Source organism: Equus przewalskii, chromosome 15 (genome assembly GCF_037783145.1).
Source record: "Equus przewalskii isolate Varuska chromosome 15, EquPr2, whole genome shotgun sequence".
Lineage (NCBI taxonomy): Eukaryota > Metazoa > Chordata > Mammalia > Perissodactyla > Equidae > Equus > Equus przewalskii.
In genome coordinates this window covers 45,748,337-45,761,779 of record NC_091845.1, presented here as the reverse complement: position 1 = coordinate 45,761,779, position 13,443 = coordinate 45,748,337, and the positions used below count along the sequence as shown (strand labels likewise).

The following is a 13,443-nucleotide window of genomic DNA, read 5'->3' as shown; positions in this document are numbered from 1 at the left end:
GGGCACTATAGAAATGCTTTATTGCAAGACAATGTTATCTTTTCCCTTTTGCTATTATTTTCAGTGCTGCACATTTTAACACCATCAGAAGTAAAATAAATTTGTTTTACAAATACAAAACAACCAAAAGGCATTAACTGATGAGCTGAAAATCAAAGAAGCCAATAAGAAAAGTTAGAAACTCCCACTAAGAAAAGATAAATAGATATATCAGTCAAAACAAACATATTTTACACTAATATTATGGTCCAAGGCAATTGGTTCAACTGCCATCTTTATACATTCCTTAATGAACCAATACAACAAAGATATTAATCTGATGTCAAATAAACAAGTAATTTAAAGAATAGTCCTTTTAAATCCTGAAGATAATGATGCCTCTGGTGGTTGGATAAAGAAATGGAAAACTATTTATTATGGGAAAGGATAAAGTAGATTCTTTGATGCCACACCCTATATGTAGATGAGAAAGCAAGCGTTCCACTGAAGGATATCAATGTTTGGATGGCAATAGCCTATGAACGCTTGTGAAGGGTTGGGCTGTACCAGTGTCATCATGACTGCCATTGAGTCATAGGTACTGACACTCTCACCCTAGCATTGTCCAAAAGGAAGGTCTTATTTCCACTGGCACACAGGCCATTTATAGCTTTGAGCTCCCCACTGAACTGGCTGGAAAAGCTCACTGTGTACTCACTCATACAAAACGTCTGCACAAATCCCATAGAAAGGTTGCTCCATGCAACTGAGTCATTTCTTAATAATGACCAGCGAATTGAGGACCCTATCACTGAACTAAGCCCAATGCTTAACTGCTCAGCAGGCTTGGAATCTAGCCCTAGAATTCACATCACATTCTGATAGCCCAGGCTAGACCTCCTACACTAAAATATCTATGGGATTTGAGCACTACTGTTTTCACAATGCTTTCATTTCATCTCCACAAGGGCCACAGAGTTTGTAGAATAGTCTCTGGCTCTGACTAGTGGCCCAGGAAGCCTAAGGCTCTCGACAGAAGAGCTGAGGAGGAGACGATCAGAGACCTACGGGCTGCACGCATGGCTCACTCAAGCTTCATGAGGAAAGACATGGAGAATCACAGCCCCAAAGTGTGGCTCAAGATGCATAAGTCTGAACAAATAATGAGCAGGTGATAAAATATGGCCAAGGCCATAGTACACTTGAGATCTGACCACCGTTCTAGACATATACATAGCAAGGAAACTGGATGACACCCACTTTGAGCAGGAGTTCAAGGAGGAAAGGTAGGAATGCTCCAATAATATATACAAAACTTAACTCCTAAAAACCACTGCCCCTGAAGCCTGGAAGACCCAGGCTAAAGTCTATCTCTAGAAAGTGTTCCAGACAGAACTGAGAGACCCAAACAGCTAAGTCCCTCTGGCCTATCTGAAAGAGCTAAAAATAAACAGTAACTCTGAACATGCTTAAATAGTTTATCAAGAAAGATTTAACATAGTTTTCCAGAGGAAAAATAATTGTCTTAATTTTTTAAAAGCCAAGTGTAAAAGGAGGAACTCATAAAAATAACAACCACAGAAATACTTACCATGTTTACTATGTACTCATCTTAAGTAGGAAACAAAAGATAGTAACAAATGACAACAACTTGAAACAGAAATACATAAACAACAACGAGGCTTTAGTACAGTGTTAGTATTGTTTTTATAAATATTCTAAAAATAGGAATATATAACATAGTTTCCAATTATCCAAATAAAAATTCCATACCTTGACCTCTCAACTCATTGACCTCATCACTTTGTAAACTCTTTTCTTATCCCAGCCTCAGGCACCCAGTTTCTACACAGTTTTATTGACCACTGATTGTACCACTTCAAAAGCCTTACTTCCAAGCATTCCAAAGGGAGAACACTACTTCCTAACTTCCCAGCTCAATTCCCCCTCCACACACGCTGGATTCTAACACTTCTCTCTTAAGGAATATTGTAGGGCATATCCCCAAGATGGCAAGGATATCAGTCTAGCAAGCCTCTACTCAACCTCCTGCTTCATCAGTTCCTATGAGATCAAGCGTCAGGAATCTGTTTTAGTAAAAGGACAGAAGTAAATACTTTTGGCTTTGCAGGCCATATGGACTCTTTCAAAACTACCCAGCTCTGTCCTTGTAATACAAAAGCAGCCTCAGGCAATAAATAAAATGAATAGGTGTGGCTGTGTTCTGACAATATCTTATTTACAAAAGCAGGTGGGCTGGATGTGGCCTGTAAGCTGTAGCTGACCAACCTCTGTACTAGATCATTCTCATCAACATAGAAACATCACTACAATACTGCTTATCTTAAAAAAAAAAATTCTTTGACTGCATATCTCCCTCCAGCTCCCCATTTTTCAGCTATCCTTTACAGCAAAATTCTCTTTAGAGTTATTGAGGTTCCCTGTCTCCATCTCATCATTCCCTCCTCAATGAACTCTACCAGGTTTTGCGCTCACGTGCGACTGAAAATAACCCCTAAAGAAGTTATTCCTGTTGCCAACTACAATGGCTAATTCTTCATCCTCATCTTACTGACACTCTCACCAACGTTTGACACTAATATTATTCCCATCCTCTGAAAGTCCCTGAAAATCAGAGGCTTGCTTCTTTAATAACATGGCTAGCATTAACACAGCTAGTCAACTCCATCACCTCTATCTTATATGTCACCTTCCCAAAGAAGCTCTGACCCCCCTCTCCAAAACAGCTTACCCCAGCCCATCATTCTCCATTCTCTAAGCCAGCTTTATTGTTCTTTATATCACTTACCACTAGCTGAAATAATGGTTTTTTAATTGATTTCTTTGTTTATTGTCTATTACCCCCATGTAATCATAAAATCCATGACAACTAGGACTGTGCCTGTTTTGTCCACCTGGGTGAATACAACTATTTGTGGAGTGACTCAATGAATGAATGAATGAATAATATTAACTTTCTTGCAGGTAGAAAAATATCAAAGCAGATTCTGCTCTGAAGTTCAATGATCCTACGGTGGAAATAAACTGCAAGGCTTCAAGAGACTCTGTGAAGAAGAAAAAAGCAGCAAATGAATTTTCTTGCAGGCAAATAAGGAAATACTTAAGGGGAAAACGTTAGGTAGCATTCTATTAAAGATGATGATCTCTGAACTTCTATTTAAATACAGAAGGAAGGAAGTATAAAGTATTGTTGATTATAGCCCCCAAAATACCAGGGCCACTCTGACCAAAGACTTCAACCAAATGCTGGCTTCTGATGCAACATGTAGTGACTGGCTCAAACGTGGGTACCATGTGACCAAAGAGACATCAGCACGTAGGGCTCTCTGCCAGGCCCTAGTTGGTACTCCATAAGGAAAGCTGTCACTGAACCCACACAAGTCAGAGAAGGAAAATAGAAATGACCCACCCTGCAGTATATGGGGCTGCTATGAGATTACGGATTCAAAAGATTACATTGTTTTTGACAGCCAAGATGAACAGTCTCAATGGACCCAACAAGGACAGGCAATGAAATGTTTACCAACTCACCACGAACTTAGGGGAAATCTCTGTAATAGTAAACAAGATAAAGGAAGAAAATAGCACAAGTATTTACTACCACCTGTAGCAGGCAAAACTCACATAAGAGTTTTTTATTTCTGAAAACATAAATAACATCAAAACAGATTTAGGTCAATTACTGTTGATTTTCCTCACAAATCATTAAGGAAAATAGAATGCCTTAGGTCAAACTCCTAAGGTTTTAGATTGGTATCCTTCCATAATTCTATCAGAAACAGAATGCTAGGGTAGATGGAGCGAATTAACACTTACTCTATGAGTGCTTATGTCTAAAGGCTTACAGTAGCTCCTACATTAGGAGATGTGTTTTATCATGATGAACATAATGAGGAGGGGTTTCAACCCTGTCAGTGTGGTTTAAGTCATGAGCCGAAGAGAGTTCAAAACCTGGGAGGATGAGAGAAGGAAGAAGTTGAACCGAACCAGGAACCAGGTTCACATTACTAACCAGAACTGTACCAGGAGCTGCCACAGTGATGATAATCAAAGAGGAATGGGAGCAAGAACCTAATGATGATGGCAGAGGAAAACAAAGAAGAATCATCCTTTTGCTATTATCAGATCCACATGACACTGAAGATGACTATGTTGAAGAACCAGACTACTCTTATAAGTAAACATGACACAATGAAACTTAAAACGGTTCAACTTCAAAGTCCATTGTCCACTTGGGTTTCTTTAAAAAAAAAAAGTGGCTCTGCTGAGTAGGACAAAGAACAGTGGACCAGAAGGTCTGGATCCAAAATCTGATCTTGCTTCAAATTGACCATGGGGTTTGGGACACACAAATTCCCTCTAAGGCCTCAATTTCCTCATGTGTAAAATGAAGACTTTGGGCCAGTGTACTAAACATGTCTTTTTATTTTGTATTTTTGATTCTTTCACATTTTGAGGCCTTGCTAACTCTGGAGAAAACGACCCTCACAGGGTCAGCTAATTCCTAGAGATGGCAAACAACGCTTCTTTGAGCTTGCCTTTCCTGTGTAAACCAACCAATCCAGAGCCCATACCCCCAGCCACCTCCTTTATGGAGCTCTTAAACTCCAGGCCACATCCCCCTGCCCTAACCACCCCAGGGCCAGGTATTAGACAGTTAAGGACAGCCCCTACACACCAAAGCCCAGGGAAATTATGCAAACTAGCCAATCGTAACCCTGCATACCCTGCCTCACCCATTCCTTCTCTTGTAAACTACAATAAAAGCTCTTGCCCATGTTTTCCTCTCACTGCCTCTGCCTCCTGACTGACCCTGGTGCTTTCCCATGCAGCCCCTGTGGTGTGGTGTGCACCCTTTTCTTGGGATCCGTGAGTACAACAAATGATCTTTTCAAGGCCAGTTGTCTCCCCATCTGTTGACCTCACTATACCTGAATAATAATAAAACCTGTATTTTAAAACACCCAGATCATCTCCAAAGTCCCATATAGCTCTCAAACTCTAACATTTCTGTATTCCCACAAATAAAGACAAAAATGTTCTATTCCTTTAGATCAGGGGTCAGGAAACATTTTTTGAAAAGGGTTAGAAAGTAAATATTTTAGGCTTTGCCAGACACAAGGTCTCTGTCTCATATTAGTCTCTGTTTGTTTGTTTGAAAGTTTTATGACTCTTCAGAAACCTAAACACCTCTCTTACCTCACAGGACACACAAAAACAGGCTGCAAGCTATCTGGCCCTATGGGCCATAGTTTCCCCATCTCTGCTTTAGACAACAAGAGAAAGTCTACAGACCAAAGGATGCCTTGAGAAACATCAAAAGCTTGACTGAATCCCTACTCAGATTTAACACCGCTCTACAATATACAACTGGGGAACCACTATTTGTAAAGGTGTACAATAAACTCTAAGTAGTTTCCCTGTAAATGTTACACCAAAAAAGGAATCTGAAACCATTCACTTTTGGACCCAGAAATAGCTGCTACGTATTCATGTGACCATAAACTCACATCTGTGTTAAAAGAAAACAATGAGAAAAGATCACCATCCTGTCTAGAGTCTAGCAGACACAAACTCAACAGGGTCATAAGTCAAAAAGTCCTTTACAAGAAAGCAAACGGCTATTCTAATACCTTTATAGATTCTGAATTTCACTAGAAGCAGACAAAACAATTAAAATAAACACATCCAACTATAAACTCTTCCTTTAGAATGGAAAGTGCTATTGTATTAACAGTTTTCAAAGATGGTTAACTACCGCTAGCAGTTGAACCAAGAAAAAGAACTTTCTCAGAAAAAATAAAATGCTAAACTTTCCAAGAGTAAAATAAAATCTTATGCTCATAACTGTTAAAAGGATCTCAGTGGAAGTACACAAAATACCTCACGCAAAGTTGACAATTTAGATAATTTTCATTTAATTTCTAAATTATTCTTCTTAAGTAATATTTAAGCACCAGTAATACATGTTGAACAAGCACTACAATCCTAAATCAAGGAAGAGAGAGGAGAAAACAAAAAACCAAAATAAAACAAAGAAAGTTTTGACTCCAGGAACCGACGAAAGGAGGAAACAAGATTTGCTCAGTATTTTGAATCTTTTACTCATGCTTTATCCCCTGAAATTACTCTACTTCAGTAAGAAGTGTAGACATGTACCCAATTTAAACAAGTGGCTGAGAACACTGCAGCATGGGCTCTGTATACAGAAGAGGAAGGAACAAGGTAACAAGGAATGTCAAAGGCTCAGTGCCTGTGGGAGACACTTTGCATCTTGTTCTGCAAGTGCTATGGAAGAATAAATGGGAAAACCACATAACAGTGACCCTAGAATGGAAATGGGGTAGAGACTCAGACTTGTTTTTCATTAGGAGGCTTTTTGGATATCCATAAGCACCCTGAGAAGCAGTAAATTATTTCTGAAGAAATCAATTCATTCTAATTTTAACAGTAAAGTTTTACTTTATTACATAGTGATTTCACTTACTGAGATTTCATCAGAGGAAATATTTAGTTGGTAAATTCAGCTGAGGGAAAAAAAAAACACCTACGTGGCTTATTTTAACAAGAGGGGAACATTTCAAACATCTCTGACATCTATAATGATTTGGGCTTTTAGTTTTACCAGACTACAAAACTGAAATTAAAATATATCAGAATATGGCAAAACCTAACTTATTAAGATGTAGAAATTGAGAGGCAAAGGCAGATGGAAGCCATCTTGTGCCTGGGGTGTTCTCTATGGCCTCCACGGTTTTGTTATCCAAAGTCAAACCAATGAGACGGTCCCATGCAGTTTCTTTCTGCTATTGAAAAACTTTACTTTTTTTTCAATTCTTTGCAGGGTGTTAGAGCTCTGGTTCCAATCAGTATCACCAGACATGTCTTTCTACGGTCAAGAGGTTACCTCTTCTAGGAATACTTCCTTCACCTAATCATCATAAAAAGGAGGAGGAGAAGGAAAAGAGAAAAGAAGAAAGGGGAGAGGGGGGAAAGGGGGAACATTCACACAGCATTTTCTGTGGACCAGATGCTAATATTACCCCATCTTCCAGATGAGGGAACTCAGGTACAAACAGGTTAAGAAACAAGGCCAAGATCATAGAGCCAGTTGGGCTAAATTCCTTTAGGTGTTCCCATGACCCCTGGACGTGACTGTATCTTTTAAATCATTACACTGTTTTATAAAAGCCTATTGATAAATCTGTTTCTTCCACTAAATTCTAAGCACCTTCAGGGTGAGAACTTAATCTTAATTATCACTTATCCTTGCATCACTCAGTAGCTGCTAATTAAATCTTTGATACATAAATGAATGAATAAGTGAACAAATGAACCAAAAGCCAGTGAGGAAAGTCAGCTGAAGACTAGTGACTGTAAGGGCAGGGTATTTTTCACTGAAGGCTACACCATGGATCCACCATGAACCTCGCTTAAGAGATAACTAAAATTTCATTCTTCTAAAAGGCCTTTTTGTGAATCTTGCCATAAAACAAATAGCTCTAACAATTTTTGAGCAAATTAAAATGATAATTCTTAGATACAGAGCATAAACAATTTTTTTGCAATTCAGGAAAAGAGCTAAATTTGCTCCAAAGGAACTCAAGAAGTTAAAATTTAATTTGTTTGCTAAGGAAGATTTGCTGAAAGCTAATTAGCTCTTAATGGAAACAAGCTACTGAAGTATTGCTCTTTCTGAGAGCAATGGTTTGGTGCACCTACTGTAAAATTAAAGAGAGAGAAAAGGGCAGAGCTCAGGGGAGTTAACATATTCCTCCTGAGAGTAAAATTGGACCAACGTGGCAAACAATTTACCTTTATGCTATAAAGGTAATAATAAACTAGAATTACCAGGGCAGTTTTGTTTTAAAAAAATCCCTCCCAGGTACAATGCAGATCTGATCATGCTCTTGTCCCTTATCTGAAGGGGAACAATAAATTCTCAATTGTACTATGATTAAGCTTTTGGAGACTTCTTTATCCACTAAGAATTCTATAAAATAAGAATAAACACAATAAGATAATAAATGTTGCAGTTGATATAAGCTGGTTTAATATTCCAATAGCTATGGGTACTCCAAACTCTTAATATGTAAAAGCTAAATTAAGATGACCATCCTTCAAAGAACATGACACTAAAAGATCCAAAAAATAAGTTAAATTTATAACAAATGGTTCATGGTTATTTTTATATAACTAGAAATCTATCTGCACATAAAAATTAAGGCATTCTCCTCTTAATACACACTTACAATCAAGCATTTTGCCCAAAAACCACTGCTACCACATCACTGGGGAAGATCTCATAGGTTAATGAGTTACCACTGAGGCACTTGCCAAAATTAGAGGTGGATGACACTCTTCTCAGGGTTAGGCTTAACTTTGTTTTGGTTACAATAAGCAATTAAACATAGAACATTCACAAAAACTGACCACCTATTAGATCACAAGTAAAATCAAAGAATGAAAATTGAGAAACAGAACAAAAATATGATCTGATCACAATGCAATAAAACTAGAAATTAATAAAACAAAAGGACAATATTCACCTATCAGAATGGGCAAAGATGAAACACTTACATACACTAATTTGATAAAGGTTTGGCACAAATAGGCACTCTCACGCACTGCTGGTGGAGAGAGAACTGGCACAATCTAGCTTGGGGGCAGCTGGGCAGCACCTTTCAAAATGACACACGCTTACACCAGTGCTTCCCAACACTGCTCGCACTCTGTAATCACCTGGGGAGCTTCAACAATTACTGATGCTGGTGTGCAGCCCAAGAGACTGATTTAATTGGCCTGGGCTTTAGACGTTTTAAAAGATCCCCAGATAATACTAATGCACAGACAAGTTTAGGAATGGCTGTTGACGTACCCTTTGATAAAGCAATTCCATTTCTCATTATTTATCCTACACACATATATATTCACACATGCAATGAATGACCTACGTCATCAATTGTGGCTTTGTTTCATAATACCAAAAGATAAGAAAAACATAAATCTTCACCAAAAGGGGACTTGTTAAATAAATATAGAATATTCATAAAATGCAGTACCTATGTATCTGTTAAAAAGAAGTACAGATGATGTGTGAATTATATATCAATGAAACTGTTATATATATTTTTTAAAAAGAAGTGCAGAATGGTACAGACAGCATACTACCGTCAATGTGAAAAATAATACACACAAACTGGTACAAGTGGCTATCTCATTGGGTGAAAATATGCTTTTCTCTGTATACTCTTGCAAATACTGCAATTTGTAATGTGTTATGTATTAACTCTTAAAAAATACATTTTAAAAATTAAATATAAAATTAGTCTGGTCGTATCATTCTCCAGGCAAACATAATTTTTATAAGCTAACATTCAAAGGGACATGGGGGAACATTTTGGAGTGAGGAAATACTATTCATCTTGAAAGTGGTGGTGGCTGCACAACTGCATGTGCTTCTCAAACTCAGAGAACTGCATACGTAACGTGAGTGAATTTTACTCTATCTAAATTATACGACAATAAACCTAACAAAAAATTTTTTAAAAGCTACATGGGGGCTGGCCCGGTGGCCCAGTGGTTAAGTTCGCGCACTCCACTTCGGCGGCCCAGAGTTTCACCAGTTCGGGTCCTGGGTGCGGACCCAGCACTGCTCATCAAGCCATGCTGAGGCAGCATTCCACATAGCAGAACTAGAAGGACCTACAACTACAATATACAACTAGGTACTGGGGAGCTTTGGGGAGAAGAAAAAAAACGAGGAAGATTGGCAACAGATGTTAGCTCAGGGCCAAATCTTAAAATAAAAAAAAGCTTACGTGACAACTGGACCTCTCGAACAATGCTAGTAGGAATGTAAATTGGTACAACCAATTTTGGAAAATTGCTTGGTGGTATCTACTGGGTCTGGACAAGCACAAGCTCTGGGAGCCAGTTCTTCCATTCCAGCACAGGTACCCAATGGAGACACATACACGGATTCACCAGTGAGCATGCAAAGGGATAGTCATGGCCACACTATTCATGACAGGAAAAAGAGAAATAACGCAGACATTGCTAAAAGTAAAATGGATAGCAGACTGTGGCGTATTTGTGCAATGGAAAGCCAGGCAGGAGGTGATTTAGTCTGCATATTAAATATTGGGGATATACTGGTAAGTGAAAAAGTCAAAGAGCAGAAAAACGTACATAATATGCTATTTATGTGTAAAGGGAGAAATGAGAAAATACATATTCATATTAGAATACGTGAATGAGAAAATAAGAAAAACAAATTCACATTGCATTTGGACACAAAATAAACGAAAGTGGTTAAGCATAAGGGATAAGAAGAAGAGGAGGAAAGAACTGAGTGGACAGGGGAAGGAATCAGACTTCTCAGTATCTCTCTCTTTATATATATTTTTTCCCAATATAAATTTGTTACCAATTCAAAAATGTTGCACTTAAAATGCACTTTTAAAAATCCAGTTAGGGAAATAAAACAAACTCCAAAGCTTGAGAGACCTGTGTGGTAGTATGAGTGGGGAATGAGGAAGCCAAGGGGATCTCTTGATTTTACTGTTGGAATTTAATTCAAATATATTCAAATATTAGTTGTGCAATTAAAGCAAAGAAAAAGTTTATCTAAAAATTAGTCCACTGAATTCTGCTTGTAAATTTTTTTTAAAAAAATAGAGTAAATTGACTTCTAAACCTAGTCTCTAAACATTTTTAAAATCAATGGTTATATATAGGTCATCCACTTCGCTAGGTTTTTCCCCTCTCTGTGAGGAAATTCAGATGAATTTAATAGAGTTAGCAAGAAGTAGCCCAGAAAACATGCCACATGACTAAGAGTCAACATTAAAAAAGTAAATGCAATCTGTTCAATCTATTATGTAGTATTAGTATTTGGTATCAAAGCTCCAGGAAGGAAACAACTATCTGAATTTGTATTCAACTTCTAATACAGATTCACTATTTAGAATTAAATTTCTTCTGTAGGAAGACAGAATGATGCCTTCCAAGTGATAAATTTGGAAGGCTCATTAGTCAGATCTTTTTTTCAAGACATTTTTTGTTATTGAGGTAACACTGGTTTATAACTTTATATAAATTTCAGGTGTACATCATTATATTTTGATTTCTGTGTAGACTAAATCATGTTCATCACCCAAAGACTAATTACCATCCATCAGTATACACATATGGCCTGTCACCCCATTCTCCCTCCTCCCTCCTCCCTTCCCCTCTGCTAACCACCAATCTAGTCTTTGTACGTATGAGATTGCTTATTGTTGCTGTTGTTTTTATCTTCTACTTATGAGTGAGATCATACAATATTTGACTTTCTCCATCTGACTTGTTTCACTTAGCATAATATCCTCAACGTCCATCCATGTTGTCGCATTTGGCAAGTTTTCATCTGTTTTTAAGGCTGAATAGTATTCCATTGTGTATACATACCACATCTTCTTTATCCATTCATCCACTGATGGGCACTTAGGTTGTTTCCAAGCCTCAGCTATTGTGAATAATGCTATGAACACAGGGGTGCACATATCTTTACACATTCATGTTTTCATGTTCTTTGAATAAATACTCAGAAGTGGAATGGCTGGAGACCATGGTAGTTCTAGTCTTCATTTTTTGAGGAATCCCCATACTGTTTTCTGTACTGGTTGCACCAGTTTATATTCCCACCAGCAGTGTATGCGAGTTCCCTTTCTCCACATCCTCTCCAACACTTGTTACTTCTCGTCTTGTTTATTATAGCCATTCTGGAATGGGCATGAGTTTATATCCCATTGTAGTTTTGATTTGCATTTCCCTAATAATTACTGACACTGAACATCTTTTCATGTGCCTATTGGCCATCTGTTTATCAACGTCAGAAAAATGTTCAGATCTTTTGCCCGTCTTTTCACTTGGGTTGTTTGTTTCTTTGTTATTGAGATGTATGTGTTCTTTATATATTTTGGATATTAACCTCTTATCAGATATATAGTTTGCTAATAGCTTCTCTGAATTGTTTGGTTGTCTTTTCATTTTGGTGATGGTTTCCTTTGCTGTGCAGAAGCTTTTTAGTTTAATGTAGTCCTATTTGTTTATTTTTTTCTTTTGTTTCCCCTGCCTGGTGAGACATGGTATTCAAAAAAATGCTACTAAAACTGATGTCAAAGAGCGTACTGCCTATGTTTTCTTCTAGCAGTTTTATGGTTTCAGGACTTACATTCAAGTCTTTACTCCTCATTGCAACCCCTACCAAGGTTCTAATGACTTTTTCACAGAAATAGAACAAAGATGTATATGGAGCAACAAAAGACCCCAACCAGCCAAAGGAATCCTGAGAAAAAAGAAGAAAGCTGGAGGTATCACCCTCCCTGATTCCAAAATATACTATAAAGCTATAGTAATCAAAACAGCATGGTACTAGCACAAAAACACACACAGATCAATGGAACAGAACTGGGAGCCCAGAAATAAACCCACGCATCCAAAGACGGCTAATTTTCAAGAAGGCAGCCAAGAACATACAATGGAAAAAGGAAAGTCTCTTCAATAAATGGTGTTGGGAAAACTGAACAGCCACATGCGAAAGAATGAAAGCAAACCATTATCTTACACCATACGGAAAAATTAACTCAAAATGGTCAGACTTATAAAAGGCTACAGAAACACAGGATTCAGAATTGGCAAGGACAAAAAGGGTATTAGTTAAATGCTTCTCAAATTCTTTTGCCACATGGCACAGAGAGGACAGGGTAATATTTACATGTCACTCTCTGGAAACGAATGAGGCTCCTCACATAAGAAAAGAAATGAGCCTGAGAGCTGCTATAGCCCTAGCACCAAAGATAACCCAAAGTCCGAGAGCACCTTGGCACCCCTGTGACTCAGTCATGGCCACCTCTGTGCCCTGGCACACACCCACAGGGAAGGTTGTTTTGGTTCAGCCTGTCACTCAATACGGATACTCTCTACAAAGCTTTTCTTGTTCACTAGTAACACCAGTGATGGTGGCTCACCACTATGCAGTACCTTCTGCGGTAGAAAGCAGACCAGATGAAGTCAGGGTGGTTGGGACTGTGGAATTTAGTTCCCTGTTAAAGACCAACTGACAATTCCAAAGGCACACTGCTCCTACAGGTGGATCCAAACCCAAAAGGTCCTCAGATGTCACCTACACAACTAAAACTAGTGTTCTTGTTTGAAAGCAAGGAGGGTCTCTTCTTTGCCCTTTCTCCAGACCTGGGGGCTCTCTGACAAACTTGCCTTTGCCAGACTGAAGCAGGTGCCACTATCCTAGCAACTAGTTCTAAAAACTTTGACATCATCACATGTAATATCTTCAGTAAAAGCAAAAACTCTCCACTACTCAATAAAAGCATGTCAACTAAATAAAACAGTAGAAAGTAATAATCTATAAATACTATAGAGATCTAATAAACAATTGTT

General features: G+C 38.1%; 1 protein-coding gene across 6 annotated transcripts in view; it reads right to left on the bottom strand.

Moving 5' to 3' along the window:
- Window positions 1-13,443, bottom strand: part of ULK4 (unc-51 like kinase 4) — a 507,669-nt gene that overhangs the window by 294,768 nt on the left and 199,458 nt on the right. The gene's annotated exons all lie outside the window — the stretch shown is intronic.